Below are 21011 nucleotides of genomic sequence, written 5' to 3'. Positions count from 1 at the left end.
ACATAGGAAAAAGATCTCATACTTTTGTTTATATGATACATTATGGTTGTTGACTGTCAACACTAAATCATGATAGCTATTCATTCAGTGGGCAAATGCTAGACATCCCTCCATACTGCATGGAGCTGCTGTGCAGAGGTACGCAAAAATGCTGTGCCTTAACCACCCAAGTGTACTACCAAGTTGAAATAATAGCTTCCATGTCATCTGAATCTGGATAGGTTGTTCCCCCCAAAAAGCCCTTGTCTAGCCTTGCAGCATTCAGAAAGAACTTAAAATTCTCAGAATGACCGCAATCACAGCTATCTTCAGGGATTGTTGATGCCTTGCATCATTTTATGTGGAATATGGCAGCTGATGGCATCACACACTCCACTATAGTTAGGCAGGATATCATAAATCTAAGAATTGATGTTCATGATTATACCACTGCAATAAAATGGAAAATGTACATTCTGTGTCCAAATGCATAACAGAGAAAGAAGAAAAACACATCACTTCTGGCAGGTGCCCAAAGACGTGGTGGTGAGATAGCTGGAGGTCAAGACAGGAAGAGTCTCTATCAGCAACAGCACTGCTTCCTTTTCTGAATATATGGATGAGTACAAGTTGTTGTAATGTTAAGTAACAGAGGCAGAGTCTGCGGTTCTAGAGAAGGTGAAATTATGGTTTAGCTTCTTTCAGAGACAGGGAAGAAAATTAAGAGGAACACCTCAATGGCAAAGCTCTATCCTCGCAGTTGTGATTCCAGCATCTCTTGTAGGGAAAATTCAAAGCAAGATGATCTTCTGGAAGAGTAATGGAATCAGCTTACTTCTTTAAGGAAATGATTTTAAGCATTTAAGTCTAGTGAATATAAACTATTTCAATAGTTTATATTCAAATACTTGAATATAAAGTTATTTCAATCTGTTGTGCTAACATTTGTTGTGTCTAGTAGCTTGGCAGTACAAAATTTAACACAAGCATATGCAGATTTCTGTCAAAAGAGCAGAGTAAAGCTATCTTCCTCACAGTCAATAGTACCAGGCAAGTAAGTTCAAGATGGATAAAGAAGACACCAAGTTAAGCAGTAAAACCATGTGAAATTTGTGCTTTCCAAGAATTTTGTTTAGGTAGAACACGTTGATATTCATTGCTTTAGACATCTGGCAGCAGCCTATCCCAATCCTTGTAGCATTCAGACACCAGAAGAAAGCCTCAGAGCCCTTGTCAGTCTTCAGACTTGTCACCATACATTTCAAGAGCTTTGGGAAAGGCCCCAAAGTCTGGCAGCAGCAGATGCTGGAGGTATATGCCACCTTTGACCGAGGTGGTAGGGTGAACACTATTTGAGAAAACACTGAACTGCAGCAGATGAAGAACAAAGCATGGTTACATCTTTCATGTCCCTGTATAAGAGGAAGCATCTTGAGGTTGTATGAGTACAAATAAACTAAAATTTGAAGAAATGAGCTTTAAAGTACCAAAGGAATAAACTTCAAACTATTAAAAGAAATAATGTATGTTTTAAACTATTTTTGAAGCAGACTGAGGCTGACACACATGATCATACATACAAGGAAATCACCAGAAAGGTGATTTCTGAATTCTCTGAATGCCAGAGGGTACTCTGCCATCTGACTTAAACTTACCTGCTCTGAAAGGAGCCGGAGAAATCAGCTATCAGTAAGCATCTATCTGACACTGGAGAAAAAAAAATGCCAGGGGGCAGATTCCTCTGCAGTTTCCTTACTCTACCTTTGAACCTCAGAACATATTAAGCTCTTAATTAAGAAAAAGATATGTTCTTTACAGTACTAGAAACCTCCCAGTTCATGCACTGCTGCAAACTTGAAGGTCTGGCTGGGTGACAGAAAAATTAAGGATACCAGTGAAGCATATGCCTTAGCAACTTTTGCTGCAATGAACTTACACTTTTCTAAAAACATAGCTAGAAGTTTTCCTCACTCTAAACATTAATCCCTTGTGAACATAAAGAGGAGATCTACCAGACCAGATGAAAGGTAAGTTTGTCCCAGGTCTCTGCCTTCAACAGCTGCCAAAAGCAGGAAGAGCACAAGACATCTAAAAAGGTACCACAACCAGTCACCATCCTGACCACCCGCAGTTCAGGATCCATCAGAGGTAGAGATGGCAAGGCTGGTAGGTAGTTACATGCAAAACAAAGGAATTTCAGAAAGCAATTGAGTTAACAAATAAAGAAAAAACTTAACAGGAAGGATTAGGATCATATTTGAAAGTTCATAGATCTGTAGCTTGGGAAACACATCTCATAACTCATTAGGTTAAAGCTCTTAGCTCGTATAATGCGTAAACAGCAGAGGACACCACCATATTGATCACTAAGAATTATGACAGCATTTACTTAAAGGATTTACATGGAAACTACTTACATACCGAAACATCTGTGCAACTTTTTCGTGTTTTAAAGTTATAAATGCATTATTTATTATTTGCTGGATCCAGTCCCAGTACCAAACTATCTACACTTCTTAAATATTACAATATTAGACAAAATTTATTCTAAGTCTTTAAGGACTAGCACTTAATAATTGTTTTAATTTACAGCAATTAAGGGTCCTAAAAACAGGAGTTATCTGTTTATACTGTAAAAGTAAACCTGAAATTAGAACAAAAGTCATATTAATTTATAAGACATTTGAAATATCTACTTTTGTTCATTTATGTCAATGAAAAAAAAAGCCCTAAACAATGTACTCTTCAGCTTGAAGAAGTTGGAAAAAATCCTGAACAGTAAAATCATACATCTACAGCTACCAAGCCTTCACCACTCTGCTTCAACAGATAATTAAATACAACTATAACAGGGAAGCAACTCACAGCAGCTTTGCTTCTCTGTATGGTCTTGTTTTGTTCAAGTATCTCTGTCACAACTAATATTACCTCAAGTGGTCTTCCATACTGTGGATTTTAGAGAACAAGAGAAGAATTGCAGCAAATAACACAGGACTCAGTCTAACCAGTTCAAGAACTAATATAATTTTAACTTTCTCATATATTTTGAAAACAAGACTGCAGATCAGGATTAAAGTTTTCCTCCCTTAGTTCAAGTATTTTGAACAATCTCAGTCCTTCCTTCACACGCACTGACTTGCCATTTGCTACACAAAACCAACTAAACAACTGCTAAGGAAGCTTAGTTTTAGAACTCTGTATGTTTGCTAGTATAAACATAAAAATATTTTGACACGCATATGTATGTCAGCTACACATTGTTTACTAAGATGTTTAGACAGCAAAGGGCTTTTTTAAAACAAAATATCCACATGTGGATTGCAGATGGCACATAGGCCCTTCTCATATACATCCAGCAATTCTACCCTGAATCTGCTGATACTGAGAGGCAGATATTTCTAAGAGCTAACTACAAAATTAAATCATTAGACATAGCCAAAAAAAAGGTAATGATTAATGAAAAAAAACCCCAGTGTCTGGCATCTTCTATTTTCCTTTTATCCATTGTACTTAAGCATTCCTAGGTCAAATGCCCCTGCATTTCAAGGTAAATCTCACACTTTACTGTGACAAGTGGCATTAATAAATGCCAAACACTACTGTGGCACAACATACACGTTTCGGATCATAAGCCTTACTCAAAGGGAGTTTTTTCAGGTGTACAAGTTAATACTTGAGAAACAAAGTCAACCTGTATCAAGCACTGAATGTTCCAATGAAAAAAAAAAACAAACAATAAAAACTGGCTTAAAGAGGATCAAACACTCTTCCTAAAAATATTTTAGAATCCAAAAATTGTACAAAATTTCCCAAAAAATTCTCATACACAGATGATGATTATACTGATTTAAGGCTGAATACATTATATCTGTAATTTAGGAAAACTTCAAAATATCAAACAACAAAGGGGAACGGAAAAAGGAAAAAAGAGACCTGACCAACTACTACTGCCTCTTGGTTTACAGCAGTGTTCCTGGTTATGCAATGCTTATTAAAGAGAGGTTAAAGAAACTGAAACATTATTCAGAAATGGTTATCTCAAAAGTAGGTCATGTGAAAACAAGCTACTATCTTTCCCAATTCAGACTTATTATATGGAAAGCTATAGTGAACAATTAATGACTATTAATGCCTAGTTAGACAGTGGTCTTGCTAAAGGAAAAATGGTAACAGGCAGTACTGGGAGGGTATCAGACTAAAAGAAGCCTTCTTCTACAGTTTAGGTAAACTGAAATCTTGCAACACATTTAACCTCAACTTCAGTAATATAACTTGGCTCAAAAGGATGTGAGCGTTTGCACCATGGCTCCCACAAAGCTGAAAGACTTCCTTAACACAGAAAGACAAAACACAAGCCCCCCTGAGGAGGGCTGGTTTCAGTGAAGTGGGATACAGACCAGTATATCTAAGTGCAAAGTCAGACTGAGAGACTTCCATGAACACAAATTTTTAAGCATTGCCTCCAACTGAAGAGGTTGCACAATTCCCAACCTCAGTTACACTCACTCTGTCTTCTCCTTTCACCCAGCCTGAGAGCTCCCTGCAATAGCAAAAGCATGTTTAGCTGTACAACACACCATGACTGAAGAACTGATTCACAGAAAAAGACTGCCGAGGGAAAAATAAAAAAAGGCTAATTGATCTCATAATTGAGTTCCTCAGTCTGATGAACATGAATGTTTTTGCTGACACAAGGAAGGAAATAATACAAGCATTGGAGCAGGACTGCATGACGTTTTTGGCAGCCAAAGATGTGTGTGAAATTAGTGCTTACTGACTTGAATCCTTCAGGAAAGAGAGGATATCATCAACTGGAAACAAAAGGAAAAGCTACTGTGCCACAAGATCATGCCAAACCAACCAATCTGTTACAGCTCCAAAAAAGATAAGACAACGATGGTGAGACACACAAGACACTCATCTGCATACAAAGGATGATACAGACATTTGGTATGTGACTAAACAATAAGGCACAGTTTCAGCTCTTCTGCAGAGACTCACCAAAGTTACAAACTGTGTGGGCTTAAGGATGCATTGTTTCTTATCCTGTACCCAGTCATGCAAGTATCACAATCCTCTAACCAATCAGAGATCACACAGGTAAAAAAATTGCTCCAGTCATCTCTTTTCTGTTCTGAGGTTGAAAATTTATTAGCTCACAGTATTTCCTTCAGTTATGCAGCCCTTGACTGCAGCTACCAGTCCAGGCTGTACCTGTCATGCATAACTCTTTGCTGCTTGATTGCACAGAGACTCCTCCATTTGAAGTAACACTCGTACAACATACTTTTTGAAAAATTCTATTGCTGCATACCCTAATTCTCAGTTCAAATTTCCATTACATTTAGTCACGCATTAAGCATTCTCAGTAAGCAAGGGACATTACCTGCTCTCAACAGCTTTTCCTATGTGTACTGCATTTGTTACTATCTACTGATACTGAGCCCAACCTTCATTCTGACCATCTCAAGACCCAAATTCAGGCCTGCCATGACAATGTCCTTAGCTTGGATATCATTGCATCATACCTGCCTGTCAGCATTGGTGACTGATTCCATTTTTCACCAACCCCTACTTTCACTGCATGGCACGCAGTTCTCATGGTGGAGGTGGGCAAGAAGATGACACCAGAACCACTCCCCACAGTATCCTGGGTGATGTGCCAGCATGATACTCACCCCACAGGTTTCCTTTGAGGCTCACATATCCACAATCTCAATACCTACTGATGCTTGAAATATTGTATTTTTCAATATAAACAACCATCATCGAGCTTCTCTCCTGCTGACAGGGTATTTATCTTATTAAATTGGGCCCTCCTCATCCTCAAGCCAACTTTAGATGAGCAGCTACCTCAGCAGTGTGTGCTGAGAACAAACACTATTTAACCTTCACTTGAAATAAGGATAACTTCACATGCTTGCAGGTTTTCCACCATTTCCACCAGCTCAAATGGATGTATCCTGACTACATTTGCTAAGGAATTGGTCTGTACTCTTTCTCATTTGCAGAAAGTGAAGGAATCAAATATGCTGCATCTCCTTTTGCTTCAGTTACCACTTTACAGCCTTAACTATGCACCAGGACCTCACCAGGTTTACCCAGGACCTCACAGCCCCATATGCCCTTGGGCTCCAAAAGCGGCTGCGACACCATCACACACACTGCTCAGAGTAGCTGTCACAGCTAAGCATGAAGAAAAACATGTCTTGTCACATGTTTGCTAATATGTGCATAAGAATCTGATAGTAATGCAGCCATATGAGCCTGCATGTTGATGATTAGTGCTGGAATCCTAGAATCATTCACCTTGTAAAAAGATCATTGAGTCCAACTGTCTCCTAAGCTGTAATAGAAACGCTGCCACAATGCAACAACAGTTAATGCCAAGGTGTATGTATTCCTGTGGCAGCACAAAAATGCTTAGAGGGGTAGATCTCTGTCACTCCAATAAAAACAGGAGAGAAAAATCATGAGCAGTGATTCCAGCAGAGACAGAACTTCACCTAGAGATGTTATTTATGACAGATGTGTATGTATGTATGCAAACAAAAGCATGTTCTTACCTACATTGCTCAGGAGAGCGGGATTCAAACCACAGGAATCACAAAGTCAAGGGGAGGCAGTGCACAGCCTGCAGTAGAAGGTAGAAGAGTTTTTACATATTTACTCTTCCAACAAGCACGCTAATTACAGAAGACTTCAGTCTATAAAAATATCCAGGGTCTGAACAGCAGGTCATAGAAAGAACTAATTCAGCTCATGATATGAAAACAAGGGAGAACAGACCAGCCACAAAAGACAAGTAATCATCAGAAGCCTCCAACACTAGAGCAATCCTTCATCCACCTCTGTAAATAGTGAAAACGCCTGTGCAGAATTAAAATTATGTTTGATCACAATGTGAGATGCAGCTGCTTGCTAAAGGGCCACCTGGAGCCTGTGATTCAGAAGGCAGGCTTCTTCCAGCTATCTCTTCCTAAAACACAGCCATCACCATCAGCCTAATGAAACTGATATGAGTTTATACAAGGCCAGGACTAAAGCAATAAACCTTTCTTATAAACCTTATAAAAAAGAATTAGTCTTAATTATTAATGGCAAAAATTCCGCCAAGTGTCACTAATTTCAAACTAGCAGCATAAACATTAGGAAAAAACATTTAGTTTGCATCCCAAGGTAATAAGTGATAAAACATCAGAAAATACTTTCTATGAGTCAAAGTGAATAGCATTCAATACTAATTGAAGAACAGCAGTGAAATTTACGTCCGAAACATAGTACTATTTTTTTAAAATTGCACAACCAGCAGAACTACAAAAATTGACCATAATTAGTTTGATTCTGATGAGTTTGATATTATGAATATCACTTTTTAAGTCAAATTTCTTTAAACCCATCTACCTACTGAAAAAAAAAGAATCAACATTTAGTAAAGTTGTAAACCCTTCTCTACTTCTGCCATGCTAAAAATTATTTTAACAGACATTTAGGCTTTTTCCTAAAAGCAGCTTGAAAAGTGAGGGTTTTTTTAAAGTCCCTATTTGAAAAACAATGGAAGAGAAGAATCTGAGTGAAAGTAGCTGATGACTGCAACATGAGAGCTCATTTCAGTCTATGACTGGAAAAGCTCATGCTGGTTTTAATATGCATCAGCTGAAACAGTCTCTTAACAGTTCCAGATTCTTGGCTTCAAACTCTCCAATAAGGAAACTACTATCAGTCACCAAGGGATTGGTCTCCCTGCACAGTTTCTACAACAAATATATTCATTATTTTCCAAGAGGGCAAACTTCCTGGAATGTGCTGTAACTAGTCATCTTTACCTCCAGGTAATGTTAGCAAAGCTCAGTGCATTTGAAACAAAAAAAGACTTTATCCAAAGGGCTCTCTGTAAAATTTCCTTATTATATGGCTATTGACAAGGTACACTTCCTTAGGGTTATCTGGTGCTAGGTCACAGAATCATAGAATCAACAGGGTTGGAAGAGACCTCCGAGATCATCAAGTACAACCACCACTGTGGTTACAAGGAGGTGCTTTAATTGCTCCTCTGAGTTACTGTTAAAATTTCATTCTAGGCTACACAAGTAACTTGTCAGCAGGGTTACAAATTTCCATAATTTTACCTCTGAAAAACAGGTTCCCAATCTACATATGCTACCCAAGCAAATGTGTAAGGGTTGAAAGCATTCGCTTCCCATGGCTGACAAACAAAACAGGGGTTCTCACAAAACAGGAGAGGTGTATTTCCTTTACAGGTAAACAGAATTGTAAGAAAAAAACACCCCATACCAAAAAGCCTGGTTACCCTGAAACACGTAGTACCCTGCACTAAACTACTTTTCTTCTAAATGATCTCAATAGATGACACATTTCTACTTCAAGCATCTAGAAGTCTGATGTAAATTTAAATTTTTTTCACAAGTTCCTAAAAACTTACATTATACCAGAAGGATCTGGAAGTTTCATAGCTGAACATTAAATGAATTAAGACTTATGCAACCTCCATTTTCTTTTGCATTAACTAAGAACATCTCTTTTGGGAAATGAGACTCTATTTCAGTTGCATGTAACTCTAAATGGGAAAATCACAAATATAATAAAATATTCTTTGACATTTCTTACACCAGTGGGATGTTGTCAAAGCCATTAAGGCTATCACCTGGCACAGCCACATGACTGTTTTCACTGTTCTCGCCTTATTTGTTTTTCCTAGAGGATTGCATTGGTTTTCATAATATTAGGCAAATTCTTCCTGAAAAGAATATAAGCTGGCAGGATTTAAAGCAGAATAACTTCTGACTTTCATTACCAGGGCCTTTCTGGAACCACCTATTACCCATCTGTAATGTTCTAACTGCACAGACTAATTACCAAGGTGGGAACTGCAAATATGGTCAAGTGTATGCAAGAGAATCTAAAAAAAAAAAAAAAATAGGGAAATCTGGACATAAAGCTGGGAGGGTGTGCTTGCAGCCCAGAAAGGCAACTGCATCTGCAAAATGCGATTCTTTCTGCGTTGTCTTTTCTCCTTGAGAATGATCCTGCATCAAAAGCAGAACGGCCAGCAGGTCAAGGGAGGTGATTCTCCCCAACTACTCCACTCCTAATGAGATCTCACCTGGTGTAATGCATCCAGCTCTGAGGTCCCCAACACAAGGAGGACATGGACCTGCTGGAGTGAGTCTAGTGGAGGCCACAAAGATGAGACTGGAGTGTCTCTCCTATGAAGACAGGCTAACACAGCTGGGGTTGAAAAGGATCTGGGGCAAACTTTTTCCAGCCTTTCAATACTGAGAGAGGACTTAAAAGACAGCTGGTGAAAGACTTTTTACTAGAGCCTGTAGTGACCAGACACGGTAAAATGGCCTTAAACTGAAAGAGGGTAGCTTTATATTAGATATCATGGCTGGGCTTCACGAACAAAGATTTGGGAAGGGCTCTACCCACATTTCTTACAAGCGAATTGGTGGCTAAAAAGGCCAATACGAGACAGGCATGTCCAGTTGCAAAAGGCACAGCAGAAAGACTCCTTAGGTGGTACATTCTGCAAAGTGTGATTCTTTCTGCGTTGTCTTTTCTCCTCAAGGGTGATCCTGCGTGTGTTCTCAATGGCATCAGCAGTGTTAGAGATGATGTGTCTCCAGACCTCCCGGTTGGAGGCCAGAGTAGACCAGTTATGATGATCAGTATGGCTTAGGCTGAGATGTTGTTTCAGGGAGTCCTTGTATCTCCTCTTTGGGGCTCCTTTCTTGCGGCTGCTGGTGGCAAGTTCACCACAGAGCATGATCTTAGGGAGGTGGTGGTCCTTCATTCTGGAGACTTGTCCTCCCCAGTGCAGCTGTGTTCTCAGCAACATGGCCTCAATGCTTGTGACTGCTGCTTGTTCTAGAACAAACTTATTGGTCACATAATCTGAGCAGTGGATGTTTAGGATTGTACAGAGACAGCGTTGATGGAAACGTTCAAAGAGATGCAGGTGGTGGCGGTAGATGACCCACGATTCAGATCCATATAAGAGAGTAGACAGCACTGTGGCTCTGTAAACACTGATCTTTGTACTTTTCTTCAAGTGTTTATTTCGCAAAACTCTTCTATGGAGTTTTCCAAAGGCACTGTATGCCTTTGCTAACCTGTTGTCTATGTCTATCTCTATAACTATATATTAGATATAAGGAAGAAATATTTTACCATAAGGGTGAGGATCTGGAACAGGTTGCCCAGGGAAGCACAGGCTGCCTCAACCCTTTGAACACCCAAGTGTTCAAAGCCAGGCTGGATGAGGCTTTGAGCAACACCATCCAGTGAAAGATGTCCCTGCCAACGATAGGGGCCAGGTTTAGACCTAGGCTATCTTAGAAGGTCCCTCCTAACATAGGTCATACTGTGATTCTGAAAAAATGGGAGTACACAGTTAAGGAAATAAACAGAATGCTAGCATGCTGGAATTATCTCTATACTAGGCATTTTCCAAATAAATACAGGGATGAAGTCTACTTAAAAACATATGTCAAGAGCCATGAATGAAAATGCAGGTCTGAACATCCTGAGTTCTTTCTTGAGTCCTATACACTGAAAGAGCAAGGAAAAAATTAGGTCTTGAGAAGAAATCTAACTTGTGGTCCCAAGTACTGAAAAGCTTTAATCATAGTAGTTTCTGTATGTTATTAAGGTAGAAGAGAACACTGTTCAGACATACTACACTTACTTCATGCATATGTAACTAATGCAGCTGTTACAGAGAAATTTAGAGAAACTTGTCTGGATTTGGTACTCTGTGAAGAAAACCAAACCAACCAACCAACCAACCAACCAAACAAACAAACAAAAACAACACACACAAAAAACCAAACCAAACCAAAAAAACCCACAAACAAAAAAACCCAAAAACCAAAACAAAAACCCGACAAAAACCCAAACAAACAAACAAAACAAACAAAACCCCCAAACAACAACAAAAAACAAACAAAAACCCAAACCAAAACAAAACAAACTCAAAACAAACAAAAAAAACCCAAAAAAACCCAAACCAACCTACAAACAAATAAAAGACAAAAATAAAAAAAGAGATCTGAATCATGGGCAGAAAAATAACTTTTAAAGCACATTGCATTTAATGAATCAAATCAATAAATAAACATTACAATCAGATGTCTGAGAAACATTTCTGTGCAAATTATATCCTAAACTGCGTATAAAAATTGATGTGTTACGTAAGAAAACTATCTTAAATTATACTAATGGTCAAATGCTACCAGTTACTGAAAGCTCCTCATCTAAACTATTGCAAAATACAATAGAAATCAAGCACTTCTATTTGACAGTGTGGAAGGAAGTTTTATCGAAATAAAAAAATCTTAACTGCTCCATTCACATAAAGCAAAACAAGCTTAGAACTTTACAGTGAAAGGTTTCCTCCAACAGACTCTTTTCACCTCAGTTTAGACTTGTTCAAAACAGACAATACTTCAACATCTCGAAGATATTTACCCTGGATCACACAAACAGCTTTATAGCCACCAGTACTAATTCACTTACACACCTCTACTGTCAATAAAAGGTTTTGTGTACTCAAAGAGGAACCTGGTTTACTTCAGTAACTTTACTTACTAGGACACCTTGGGCAGCGTTTATATTACACTACTCAAATACCTCCAAGGGTTTTTGGGAGAAGAAGAGCATGAGAAAGAAGAATTTAGTACAAGTCCTGTATAGAAGGATCACACAAACAAAAGGCACTGCAAAATCTGCTAGTCAGACTAAATATTCTTATGTATATACGTACATGTATACTGCCAGAGGTACTATAAGAAGAGATGGGTGTAAAATTAATCTGTTGACTTCCTTTAGAGCACTGAAAAAAAGACAGTACTAAGGAGGTAGGCAAGTTACTGCCTGAAGTCTTTCCACAGTTTTTGAATTTCATCTTCTTATTTCACTAGCCTATGTTAGAAGAACTTCATTAGTTTATCTTCCCATTTTCTCTCAGCTGTTAAGCTGCACTGCAAAAACATCATTGCTCTAACACTTTTCCTAAACCACATGGATTTGTGAATCACCCAGGATTCCCATTTTAAGTAACAGAACTACTCCATCAATGTCTGTTTATAGATAAAAACTAAATTATGCATAAATACCACAACTTGAAATAATTTTAAGGGAGAAAAAACAGAGGGTCTCATTTTAAAGCACTTGACTGACTTAAGTTCCCTCAAAGAAATCTTGCATTGAAATTTTCAAAATCTAGATACAAAATAGGAGTTAGTTTTGCTATAAGCTGCCACGCATTGAGTATTACAGAATAACTGCTGCACAATAAATGTGTTTGTACAGACAGCTATTTCCTATTTCAAATATTACTGTATCCAGTCAAAGTCTTCAGATACAGGAGCATAACTTTGGGACACAATCACCTAGTGCTGTGCTCTGCTGTAGGCTTTGAGGGTCCCAAAAGTTGGTACTATCGGGAGCTGTGGAAGCCCGTCACAGACATACCTCAGTGTTCTCCCTCATCACCCACCATGTGATAACCTTTCACACGGGTACCTTAAACATTACATCTCCTAAAACTGTCATCAGACAAAACTAATACTCCAGCTCTCAAGCAGACTATACACAGATACAACTTTTGTATGTCAGGTTCTAAGAGCCAGTTATTCTACCACCATGCTATTTGGACAGACATAGCAATGGATGTACCAGCCAGACAAACACCATCAGTTTTTTTCTTTGTGAGTTACTTGTTTCTCAGACAGATTCATTTAGGCAATCTGATCATTAGCTGCTCATGAAGGACTGTGATGTTAAACTAAGGTGACTGGTACTGCAGAGTTGAACAAGTTTTCAAAGATGCTCTGAAGTCACAAAAAACAGCAGATAATGTCGCAATGTGCTTTTTAACTGTAAAGTTAGGCAGGATCCAACAGTTATGTGTATGTTTTATTTTGCAGAAAGTTACTGTTCTCCTAGTACTTTCTTTCAATAAAAGGGGTTGAGAGTGGGAGCGGGGCTCTCCAAAACACAAGATTTCCCCAGCTCTGACTATAAAGGACTTCTGCCAGCAGGACTCGAAGCTTTCTGCAAGCAGCACTTGCTTCAGAGCTTGAAAATCATAATTACAACATGGTCTTGTTTAAGGTATAAACAAGCTTAAGGCATGTTATTTTCAGGGTTACATTGCAGCATCACTAAGCAACTGAACAAATTGCCTCCAAATTAGTCAGGCACAATAGCGTTGCCCTTGAGGGAACTTCAGTTGAATTTGCCTGAGCAGAAGAAATTAAGCAATGGTCACCAGTCTTCATGCTGTCTGTTACATAATTGACAAACCGTTTATTTCCCTCAGTTATCCAGCACAATTTAGGATTTGTACTTTGTCACCCACCTGAACACAGGAGACACAAACACCCCTGTCTGATACCACAGCATTACTGAAGGTGGGTGGTTCCTCCAGGCATTATCAATAACCACAACCTCATGACACATGTGAGGGCTTTCCAAGGCACTTTGTGTGATGTGCCTGCCCCCCTGCAGGCCACCGCCAACAGCTGTGGCACATCAGATGCTTCTACTCCACACATCCCTGTTGTCTGAGGCACCACACCAGCTACTGACCTTCAGAGAGAGAAGTGTCCCAGCTGTGAGCTTCATTTAATGGTACAAAGGGGTCTGACAGCTTTTCTTGATGCGAGTGCAAGCTCTAAAGCCAACAAGCCTCTAGTGCGTTTTTACTGTAGTGTTTTCAGCCCATATGCACCCCAAAGAGAATAATATCCATAACAGCTTTAGTTCACTGATTCCACCACTTTTGCATAACAAGCCCTTGGTTCACAGAGCATAGAAAAAAATCTGCATGATCAGATAGTTTCAGACTGTCATGCTGGGTATCCAAACGATGAAGAAGCTTCAAAAAAGAACTCTCTTCTGCCTGGCATTGTTACACGTTTTATTAGCTTTAGTGTACTTCATTATGGTGTTACCCAGTTCTTCACATTAAGAAAAAATAAAGCCTTAAACATACATGGATTTTTTTCTTTTCAGTCTTTTGGTTTTCATCTCAAGAAGTTCATTTAAGCTTCTCAAGGTTCTCCTTATCCTTATTCCAGTATTTGATCAAGTTCTGAATTTACTCCTCCTATCTAATTATTTAATTATTGCTTTGCCTATCTGTTAATTGCCATTATTCTCCATCAATGTATGACACAGAACACCAACCTCCAGATTTGTGCTGTAGCTACTAACTTATTAAACGATGTATTTTTAAGACAAATAAAGATGAGATATGTCTCAACTGCATTTTTAGCTGTGGACTCCTGTACCTGTTTTCTCACATACAGTTGTAAAACTGATAGTTGAATGCTGCATGATGCATTTAAGCTTGGCTAGTAGCGAGGCCTGCTTTCCTACAGTGTTAAAATTCAATTTCAAAGTCCACTGTAACAATACACTCTCCTTCCCCAAACTCAGTCATGTACAAAAAAACTTCTCGTGCTTCAGTAGAAAATAGGGCTGTTTTTGTGACATGGTTTCCTGTGTACAGAACAGCAGCATGTAGTCTGGTTTTAGGCCCTTGCAGGTTTTATAAGTCTCAAATGCTGATTCCCCACCAGGTGGACCCACTGTGAAAATACTGTCAATTCTATGATCACTGAAATAAAATACCTGACTTGATATGTAGAACTGGGTACTTCTTGTAAAGCAGGATCTTTACACAAATGTGGGGTTTACAAAACTGACCTCACGTTCAGTATTCCTCCTTATCTATTCCCCGGTTATCCTCCTGGTATTAACAACAAAATTCACATTTCAAGTGACTTTAAACTATCCACCTGCATATTCAAAACCACTTGTACAGCAAATACTGCTGGCAAACCTGCACAAAAGCATTCGGTCGCAATCAGCATACTTTCTGCATCACTGAACAGTGTGGTGTTTTGCAGACCAATACAACACAAACTCATAGCTTGGATTACACAGCTTTTTCTACAATTCAAACGTTAATCACAATTCCACTATTATTCAATGCTACAAGTAACTTCTAATGAATATTATAAGCACCAAGCAAAACCAGATTTTAATACTACTTCTTCTTTAACATGAGAGTAACCTAATACACTGAAGTACTACAACAAATATTTTAATGGAGAATCAATTAAGTGGGTATGCCTGGAAGTAATCAATTGAATTCACATACCATAGCAGATAAGACCTTGATATATAATTCACAGTAATGCAAAAATATACAAACTATTGCTAGAATGAGCTCTTCAAATAAGAAACAATTCCACTTCTCAATATGTTGTCAAGTGCTGGAGGAAAAAAAATCTGGTAGCTAAAAAAAAAAATCAAGATTCCCACTGCACTGCTTATAACAGATCTGTATTATTTCATTATGTCATCAGAGAGGAGGCTAAAGCATTCTGTCATTTATACACAATAACTTTAAATGCTACTCAATGATACAAGAAAATAAAACTGCAGTCAAACAGACAAAGACCATTAGCTTCTGCTCAGTGTGTTTAAATTATTCTGAAACTGCTGGAAATCACAGGAACATAGAAGCATTGAATGTTATGGCATTGGAAGGGACCTTAAAGATCACCTAGCCCCAGGCCCCACCAGGGATACATCCCACCAGACCAGGTTGCTCAAGGCCTTGAAAACTGCCAGGGTTGGGGTATCCACAACCTCCCTGGGCAACCTGCTCCAGTGTCTCACCACCCTCACAGTAAAGAATTTCTTCCTAATATCTAAATTAAATTTACTGTCTTTCAATTTGTACCCATTTCTTCTCGTCCTATCACTACAGTTCCTGACGAAGAGTCCTTCTCCAGCTTCCCTGTAGTCTCTCTTCAGATACTGGAAGGTTACTATGAGGTCTCTATGCAATCTTCTCTTCTTCAGGCTGAACAGCCCCAACTCTCTCAGCCTGCCTTTGTACAGAAGGGGCTCCAATCCCCTTATCAACCTTGTGGCCTCCTCTGGACTTGATCCTATAGTTCCATTTCAGTCTGGGAGACCAGAACTGGATGCAGTACTCCAGGTGGGGTCCCACAAGAGCCAAGAAGAGGGGCAGAATCACCTCTCTTGCCCTGCTGGCCACACTCCTTTTGATGCAGCCCAGGACACGGTTGGTTTCATGGGCTGTGAGCACACACTGCCAGCTCATGTTGAGTTTTCCATCAGCCATCAACCCCAAGTCTTTCTCCACAGGGCTGCTCTCAACAGATGTTCACAAAAACTTTGCTACACTCATCCTGAATCCACTCATGACTTCCGCAGAAGACACCCTACAAATGAACCTCACATATTTTATATAGTTGCTTTTTTTAACTTTTAAGAAGATTGGGGAGGACGCATGAAATATTAAACCACCAATGCAGATCTGTTCTTTAGCTCACATACAAGAGAGTCATTTAGCATAACAAGGTTAACAAAATAAAACAGCACAGCTTCTTGATTTTGTTACACAAAAATTTAAAGTACAGCAACAATACAAAAAGTCCTTGATCTGTACTATTCCATGTTTCACTGTAACATAGCTATAACTAAACAGCTAAACATAAAGGTTATCAACTACCACCTTCCAACTTGACTTACAAAGTTTTGGACAACTAAGCAAACTTCAAGGCTCCTACAAAGCTCAGCTTTGTCTCTCTTGCTCTATCCTCTTGCCCTCTTCCCTCTAACTCATGCAAAAAAGCTTCTACCTTTCAATCTCATGAAAACTATAACTAAGTTTCACATGCCACTAAACTCCACCTAGCCACCTACAAAATCATTCCAGTCATGCCCAAAAGATAACACAACTAAAAGTTCTAGCAACACTATAAGTTAGACCAACTCTAGACTACTTGAGACACAGATTTTATGTCTGGAATCCCAAGCTGGAAGGTTCAACAGTAGCAAAGTACTTTCTTCCATATAAATTCAACAATTAAAATATATCAAAGACACAAAGGTAGATTAGGTTTCCTTAGAAAGGGATTAATTTTTTAAACAAAACAATTCTGCAGTTAGTTATAAACACAGTACTCTACACATCAGGATTAAACAAAGTCTTAATATCAACAGTTACTGACTATAAAACATGAAGATGAGCTGGAATTTTTAAAAAAAATTTTGCTGAACAGTTTATGTTCATTTTTGTTTCTCCTTTAAATCATGAAATAAAAAAAAAATATCTGAAATGCAGCTGATAAAATGCAGAGTTTGTGTTCCAAACTGAGGAGGAAGGATGTGGGAGGAGCTTACGGTGGGCAAAGGTTCTTCCACAGGACTTGAAAATTACTTTAATACACTAAAGAAAATGGGCTAAGCATATATACAAAACAAATACTCTTCTGCTTAGAAGTTGAAGGATATCATAAATAAACACATCTAATTATGAATGCTTTAAATTGGCTCAATAATCAGGGCTTAACTGCAGGTCATTTAACTAGGTTTACCTTATCTAGGTTTTTTATGTGTGCACTACTTATCACTCAGAGAACCATCTGCAGCAGATGAGTCAGAAAGTCACAGGTACCTTTCAATACCAACTAGAATTTCTCTACATTCTGAAACCACAGTATCTAAACACTCAAAAAAAATCTACAAAATATTTTGTAAAATATGGAAGTATGGTTTTGCTACTTACTTCGTATTAGTTAACCACAATATACAGAGAGAGCCCTAAAACCTGACCGCTTCATATAAAACTGTGATGCTTTATTAACAGTAATTAATGTTGCAGCAACTTCCTCTCTGTTCCTCAAAGCAAAGCAGCAACAAAAATCCCTTCATAACTGTTTGTACAGAAATAACACCATGTGTTAGGTTTGTGTGGTCAGGTTTTGGCAGTGGGGAGGGCCTACAGGGATGGCTTCTGTGAGAAACTGCCAGAAGCTTCCCCCATGTCCTGCAGAGCCAATGCACCCAGCTCCAGGATGGACCCACCACTGGTCAAGGCCAAGCTAATCAGGAATAGCAGTAATGCCTCTATGACAACTTATTTAAGAAGGAGAAAAAAATTACTGGGCAGATGTAACTGAGGCCACAGAAGAGAGAGTGAGAATATCTGAGCGGAACAACTCTGCAGACACCAAGGTCAGCAGAGAAGGAGCAGGAGGAGGTGCTCCAGACACCCAGCAGATTCCCCTGTGGTGCAGACCATGGTAAAGCAGGATGTGCCTCTGCAGCTCATGGAGGACCATGGGATGCAGAGATCCACCTGCAGCCTGTGGAGGAGACCAACATTGGAGCAGCTCGATGCCCAAAGGAGGCTGTGACCCTGTGGGAAGCCTGTGCTGGAGTAGGGTCCTGGTAGGGATCTGCAGACCCATGGAGAGAGGAGCCCACACCAGAGGCAGGTTTTGTGGCAGGACTTGTGACCCTGTGGGGGATTGCAGATTGTGCCTGAAGGACTGCACTCTGTAGAAAAGTGACCCACGCTGGAGTACTTTTTGGAGAACTGTTGCCTGTGGGATGGACTCACATTGAAGAAGTTAGTGGAGGACTGTCTTCCTTGGAGGGACCCCATAGCAGCAGGGGAAGGGCTCCTCTCCCTGAGCAGCAGCAGGAATGGCATATGACAAAGTAACCATAACCTCCCCCCCCCCATTTCCATCTCCCTGAACCACTTGGGTGGAGGAAGTAGAGCTGGAAAGGAGGAAAGGAGGGGATCAAAGTGTTTTTAAGATTTATTATCCTGCTCTGATTTTATTAGTAATAAATTCAGTTAATATCCTCAATATCCTGTTTTGCCTGTGACAGTAATTGGTGAGTGATCTCTCATGGACCTTATCTGAACTCATGAACCTTTCACTTTATTTTCTCTCCCATGTCCAGTTGTGGAGAGGAGTGATAGAACAGCTTTGGTGGGCACCTGGCATTCACCCAGGGTCAACCCTCTACACACTGGAATGCTTTCATTAAGTCAAGAGGCAGGTATATATTTTAGACATTGCAACAAAAAAGTTGAATCTCATCTTAGATCATGTCACTATTTATGGTTGCTGGGGATAAGCCTTCTGCTACACAATGGACCATTTATGGATGAAAAAGATTTTCTGCAAAACTCACATATTGAAATTGGAACACAGCAGAAGATTTATGAGCCCAGACATATCTTTTATTTTTATACCTTCCACTATAAAGGTTAACATTTTCAATGCCCATGTCCATAAGAAAACAGTAGCAATTATTTTATTTCCTCCCCCTCATCCCATCAACAATAGTACAATGATAACAATGACTTGGTTATGTCTTAGATTTCTGCAGAACTGGCAAAAGCAGGAAGTTATGGTTTTGTTTCTTTTAGAACTGAGTGATGGCAGCAATGCAATCATGCTAGTTAGCACACCCACCCAACTCCTGACAGAGAATGCTCCTCATCACCTGAAGCCTAGTTTTTAATATCTTTTTTTTCAAGATTTTTTCAAGGATTTCAAGATTAACTTCCAGAACTTCAGCTGTACTTGTAGGTAAAGTAAGTTCTTCAGGCAAGTATAATATTCTGCAGTAATGCCAACACACTTCTGATAGCTTAGTATCATGCATCAAATTGAAAGTGGGCAACGCTGTGGTATGAGGATAGGGTCCAATAAAACTTCCTGCAGCCAGAAACCAGAGCGAAATTCCTTTTCATGGAGAATCAGAGTGGTTACACACATTGTATTTCACAATTGAACACTGAAATGTGGTAACATTTTGTTTGACAAACTCCAATAAGTATGTATTTAGACAAAATTACTATTTCCTTCTTAAATAGTTTTTTATCTAACAGATGATTTTTTTTGCCTTGCTGGATCACGTATTATTACTTAAAAAGCCTTTCAAGACAGTCAGTTTTTACAACCATATCTGTGTGTTATATGTATGCTGGAAAGGACAAAGGGTTTGAAAAAATCTGGTAACTAGAAGATTTTATTTCCTTCACAAATCAGGCATTCAACTTCAAAGCTCAAGGGACAAACATATCTGAAGATCATCACATGCAGGTATAAGCCTTTTCAGTTTAGAGCTTATTTTTCTGCTTCTCAGTGCCTTACAGTTTAATATATCCTTTCCTTTTACATGTATATCATGGCTAGACTTCGTGAACGAAGATTTGGGAAGGCACTATCCACATTTGCTACAGGTATGCTGGTGGCTTATGAGGCCAATACGTGACAGACATGAACTACAGTTACAAGGTTTTCTTTAGTTCAGTTATTCAAGACAGTCCACCCTGAATGTATCTGAGCCCCAGTAAATTCTGTGGACAAAACAGCCAGCAAGAAAAAACATCTTGTCTCTATAAAAACACTTGATTAGCAGGAAGTTAGTTTACAAATACCAGATGAAACCAACTAAGAGAAAGTAAGTACGTAAAATCTTCAACCACAGAACACCATCCACTTCTGTTTAAAAGAGCTGGCTTTGCTTTTCCATTTCCTGAATTCCTCTCAAGACCAAGTCCTTAGGAGGGCACAGCATTCAGACAAGTTCCTGTAAGGCTGCAATACTGCAGCAGAAAATAAGCTATTAGTTGAGGAAGGCTTAAGCACACCATACAATTAAAATCTTAATACTGATTCAGGTAATATCAAATCCATATGGTAAGTGTAATTTCCACAAATTCATTCTGAATTCTGGGGCCTCCAGACATGGATACAAATACAAATACTCTGCTGTGGATGTAGAGAGCACAGCCCACTACTCACACACACACCTCCTCCACATGATTTAACAACCACCACCCACTCAGGCTCAGACATGTATCCAAACTACTACCACCAGCAACAAGGCTGATTTCCACAGGGTAACACTACTGCACCCCGCATTCTTCACTGCAGTATTTCATAAGTGGGAGAAAATGACAGGTTTTAACATATTCAGTTTTGTTGATCCTGTAACGCAAAATGAACTTCAAAAATATTTATTTAAAAATACGCAATCCCATTTCTGGAAGGAAAAAAGAGATTTTGGATTAAGCCGGGCATATTTAAAACTAAAATTCAGCTGTCAGAAGATATGCTTTTAGTTACGAGAAGACATTGAAAGAAATG

General features: G+C 39.1%; 1 protein-coding gene and 1 long non-coding RNA gene across 2 annotated transcripts in view; both read right to left on the bottom strand.

The window, feature by feature from the left end:
• TNFAIP8 (TNF alpha induced protein 8) overlaps nt 1-21011 on the bottom strand; it is a 60217-nt gene that overhangs the window by 35892 nt on the left and 3314 nt on the right. The window lies entirely within an intron of this gene.
• On the bottom strand, nt 11765-20842 carry LOC116780963. Its single transcript, XR_004354716.1, has 3 exons — nt 20135-20842; nt 11922-11939; nt 11765-11774 (listed from the first exon to the last, which is right to left on the bottom strand). It is a non-coding gene; the product is annotated as an uncharacterized LOC116780963 (long non-coding RNA).

This window comes from Chiroxiphia lanceolata, chromosome Z, assembly GCF_009829145.1.
Source record: "Chiroxiphia lanceolata isolate bChiLan1 chromosome Z, bChiLan1.pri, whole genome shotgun sequence".
Taxonomy (NCBI): Eukaryota; Metazoa; Chordata; class Aves; order Passeriformes; family Pipridae; genus Chiroxiphia; species Chiroxiphia lanceolata.
This window is presented reverse-complemented; position numbering and strand designations above follow the sequence as displayed.